This window comes from Enhydra lutris, unplaced genomic scaffold, assembly GCF_002288905.1.
Source record: "Enhydra lutris kenyoni isolate GAN:26980312 unplaced genomic scaffold, ASM228890v2 scaffoldscaffold60, whole genome shotgun sequence".
In the NCBI taxonomy this organism is placed as follows: Eukaryota; Metazoa; Chordata; class Mammalia; order Carnivora; family Mustelidae; genus Enhydra; species Enhydra lutris.
In genome coordinates, this window is record NW_019154144.1 from 8,476,067 (window position 1) to 8,481,497 (window position 5,431).

The following is a 5,431-nucleotide window of genomic DNA, read 5'->3' on the forward strand; positions in this document are numbered from 1 at the left end:
CAATCTTTAGAGAAGCTGTCTAGCTGATCTCCCGCTACCTGAAGTAGTCTCAGCCTGCTACTTCTCCGCCATCTTGACTCCTCCTCCTTTGTTTTTTTTAAGATGTTATTTATTTATTTGACAGAGAGAGGGCACAAGCAGTGGGAGTGGGTGAGTGAGAAGCAGGCTCTCATCTGAGCAGGGAGCCCAATGCAGAGCTAAATCCCACGGTCCTGGGATCATGATCTGAGCAGATGTCAGAGGCTTAACCAACAGAGCCACCTAGGTGCCCCAAGGGAGGGTTTTTTTAAGACAGGATATATGAAAGCATACTCTTAAGTTGATGGGAGTGATGTGATACATAGAGGTATTGCAGGGACAATGTCCTCAAGTAGCTGAAAGAAGACGGGGGCTCAGAGCTTAAGAGGAATGCAGACTTCCATGGGAGCAATGTTATCATAGTGATAAGTGGAGAGGCAAAGCATGGGTACCAATGTAGGTTGCTGGAAAGAAGATGAGGAAGTTCTTATTTTATTTCAACCATTTTCTCAAGGAGCTATAAGATAAAGTTATAAGTTGCTAGTTGAGATATGGAGGCAGTGATCTAGGAATTCTGAGGCAAGAAAAGAAGGTGTGAAATAGTCGTTTGAAAGTGGGGATTTGAATATGCTAGACTAGTAGGACTGCTAGGCAGTGTGGTGCATCCTCTAGAATGCTGTAATCACGTATTGAATGTGAAACCAGTCAGCATGGTCTCATGCTTTTCTTCAGCAACAAAGAGCTTCTTGGGTACAGGTATGGAATTGGTAAATAGTTGGGTTGAACCAGGGTTAGACTTATGCCTGATGAGTACAATGACAGGAGGGACAAAAGACTTAAAGTGTTTGGAAGGGAATGACTACAGCATTGCATGGCCTTCAAACTCCTTTGGTTGCATATTTCCAAAGAAGAATTTTGAAAAACTATGTATCCTCTATGCATTTTTTAAGGTAACATCTAAATTTTACATTCTGAGTTGAAATATGACATACTTTTTGACATATAATGCATTTTGACATATCAGTTTTTAGAAAATGTAACTGTTAGAGGCCCTTGGTAATGCTGTAACAGAATACTACAGACTGGCTTATAACCAACAGCATTTATTTCTCACAGTTATGGAAGAAGCTAGGTAGTCCAAGATCAAAGCATTGGTAGATCCAGCCATTGGTAGAGTCAGTGTTTGGTGAATGCCCACTTCCTGGTTCAGTGATGGCCATCTACATGATGTATCCTCACACAGAGGAAGGACTTGGGAGCACTCTCTGGGTCTCTTTTTTATTAGCCTGAGGGGTACAGGTCTGTGAATCACCAAGTTTACACACTTCACAGCACTCATCATAGCACATACCCTCCCCAATGTCCATAACCCCACATCCCTCTCTCTACCCACCTCCCCCTGGCAACCCTCAGTTTGTTTTGTGAGATTAAGATTCTCTTATGGTTTGTCTCCCTCCCGATCCCATCTTGTTTCATTTATTCTTTTCCTACCCCTCAAACCCCCAATGTTGCATCTCTACTTCCTCATATCAGGGAGATCATATGATAGTTGTCTTTCTCCAATTGACTTATTTCGCTAAGCATAATATCTCTGGGTCTCTTTTATAAGAGCACCAATCCCACTCATTATTACCCTTATGACCTAATCACCTCAAAGGTCCCACCTTCTAATGTCATTACACTGAGAACTAGATTTCAGCTTATGAATTTTAAGAGGATGAAAACACTGAGTTTATAGCAGTAACCAATGAATTTTAATACCATATAAATCTGGTGCTCACCATCATTAAAAATACATTTAAAAGTGCTTCCTAAATTGAAATTTCACATCACTTTCCTTCTTGAACGTATACTTCCAGTATACTTACTCTCCCTGACAACTGAATTTTATACCATATTTTTGTACTCACAAGTTTTTTATTTATCACCTTCACACATTTCTTTGCAATGAACATGTATATAAACTGAAGCTTAATGTAATTTTTTATTCTTCTTTGAGCATAAGGATCTAAGTGTTGAAGTTTTTCTTCTAGGTTAATTATCATTATAACTACTTCTAATATACAATGAACTAAAATAATTTTCATATATTAAAACTTTTTGCCAAAACATAAATATATTTTAAAATTTGATAAATAACTATTAAACATAAAAACTGACATTTTATTGAAACTTCTTCTCTTAAGGTAAATGAGGACACTTTTTGCCAATTAATTATCTCACCTATAGGTAAATGTTGCTTATTTTTAGATTAAATTGTAGAAAATATAGGCCACTTGTTTTATTTTTATTTTTCATTGTTATGCATATGTACTGAGAAACTTTTTTCTCATAACTAAGTAACTAGAAAGGGAAGAGTTTATAGCAATGCCACTCATCTCTTTGAACTCCTGGGTTGAAAAGCAAAAGAAAAAGTCATACAAAGGTCTGTCATAAGAAACATAATAATATATCATCTGACAACTCAATTTATTGAAAGCAAAGAATTAGAAATCCCCAAACTTGCAAAGTGGTTTGTTATCTGGTAATTAGAAGCATTTTTTTCCCCTTCAATTTCTGGAAGTATACCAAAAAAGCTTTACCAAGGTTTATCTGATTTTAAATTATACTTGCTAATCTTTCACTTAGAGGCACTTTGTTTAATTCAAAATACTCAGAAAGAAATTTAGAAAAGTATTATTAATTTCATTGCACCTTTGTCAATGCAGTATGTTTGATGAAATGCTATTTGTTTTGTTTTAAAGATTTTATTTATTTATTTGACACAGAGATCATACAGAGATCACAAGTAGGCAGAGAGGCAGGCAGAGAGAGAGCCCAGAGGCGGGGCTCAATTCCAGGACCCTGAGATCATGACCTGAGATGAAGGCAGAGGCTTAACCCACTGAGCCACCCAGGCGCCAGATGAAATGCTATTTAATTATCTTTTCTCACTAAACTTCTTATTTTGAAGTAACTGTAGTTTCACATGCAGTTGTAAAAAAATAATACAAGGCATTCCCCTATTTTCTTTATTTGGTTTCCTCCTGTAATCACATGTTTTTAATATATTTTCATTGATACATCCAAGCTGCTGATACAATTTATTCACTATATGGATAAAGTCTTTCATGCAATCCAACCGACAAAGCCAGTACTCAATGTCAAATCAAGCAGCAATATCAGAATTAGTTGCTTTCAGAAAGAAGTTGACTTCACTTTAAAATCATGCCATATATGTATTTTTAGGATATTAAAATATTGAGAAAAAATTGTAGAATATGCTTTGCCAACTAGATTACTTGCTTCTACAGATAAGGTTTAAATGATGTAGAATTAATATAATTATTTCATAATCATTTTCTGATCAGCTATAATTAAAACAAGACCATAATATTGTTTCTTGATACTTATTTTGTAATAATGCAGTGTAATGCCTAGCTGAAATGGTAAGTTTTTCATGACATGAGGAATGTGATAAGAACACATAGCCCTGGGGGTGCCTGGGTGGCTCAGTGGGTTAAGCTTCTGCCTTCAGTTCAGGTCATGATCTCAGGGTCCTGGAATCGAGCCCCGCTTTGGGCTCTCTGCTCAGCAGGGAGCCTGCTTCCCCCCCGCCCCCACCCCACGTGCCTCTCTGCCTACTTGTGATCTCTATATGTCAAATAAATCAATAAAAAATTTTTTTAAGATTTTATTGATTTATTTGACAGACAGAGATCACAAGTAGGCAGAGAGGCAGGCAGAGAAAGAGGGGGAAGCAGGCTCCCCGCTGAGCAGAGAGCCCCATGCGGGGCTCCATCCTAGGACCCGGAGATCAGGACCTGAGTGGAAGGCAGAGGCTTTAACCCACTGAGCCACCAAGGCACCCCAATAAATAAAATCTTTAAACAAACAAACAAACAAAAAACCACATAGCCCTGCTATAATTGCTAAGTAAATTGTATGTGTGTCAAGCTTTGTTTTTTATCCTTTTGGAGTATTTATAGGAAAATTAATATAAAATCAGAAATAACTATTAATTTTGTTAGACAAAGTGATCTTAAATATAAATTCAGAACTTTCTTCTGAATTTATTAAAGGATAAAAGATACATATTACTAAAACTTCATCAGTCCAGCAGTCAACATATAGTATTATTTTTTGTTAATAGGAGGTAGAAATTATTGAATATTTTATAAGATGAAATTAGATGAATATTAACAGTAATTGGAACACATATTTCATGATTTAGTAAAAAAATTATTTTTAACTATCTTATTGAAAAGTGCATATACACTTACATCACAATTTTTTTACCGTAAATTTCTTGAAGAATCAGTAGTCTTGAGGCACCGGGGTGGCTCAGTGGGTTAAGCCTCTGCCTTTGGCTCAGGTCATGATCTCAGGGTCCTGGGATCGAGCCCTGCATTGCGCTCTCTGCTCAGCAGGGAGTCTGCTTCCCCCTTTCTCTCTGCCTGCCTCGCTGCCTACTTGTGATCTCTCTCTCTGTCAAATAAATAAATAAAATCTTAAAAAAAAATCAGTAGACTTGAAAAGTGTTCCACTGATATTTATAAGAATCAACATCATGAACCTATTCTCCTTGGGCACTTCAAAGGTTTTTTTTTTTTTTTTGTATCAGCTAATAAAAAGTGTCAGAAATGGGAGAAAAGAGTAGCTTTACATGGGAGAGACCTGACAAATGCTACCTGAGCCAGGTGATCAGACTGATATCAACAGTGGTAAATCATGTTGATTGTTTGTACCCTGGACATGATGTGTTGAAAATGACACTTTACCCCTACAGCCTTCCTCCCAAACCCCATAATTTCAGCCTAGTTATGAGAAAAACATCAGACAAATCCCAACTAAGGCACATTCTACAAAACAGCTGACCAGTCTTCTCAAAACTCTCAAGACATCAAAACCAAGAAGGTTGGAAAAGCTATAATAGCCAAGAGAAGAGAAAGGAGGCATGACAATTAAATGTAATATGGGATCCAGGAAAAGAAAAAGAATATTAGGTAAAACTAAGAAATATGAATTGGTTCAATAATTATAAAAATATACCATAATAATGTAAGATATTAATAACAGGGATAACTGGGTATGGAGTATATGAGAATTCTACACTGTCTTTGCAATTTTTCTGTAAATCTAAAATTGTTCTAAAATTTAAAAAACTTAGTTCATGAATACCTAAGACAAAAAAATTTAAGTATATAAAAAGTGTTTTTAATTTTAAACATTTTTTTCCCCTTGCTTTGATCTCATACAATTCTCCTTCCAGAATGATAACAGACCTGAGGTAAATGAGGAAGAATCCTTAAACAAAAATTGTTAATGCCACCAAGCCATTTCTATCCAACATCTGAATTTAGAACATCCTAACATGGCATATTGTTTACACTTATACTATTTATAAGATCATGTTTCCCCTTAACCAAAATAC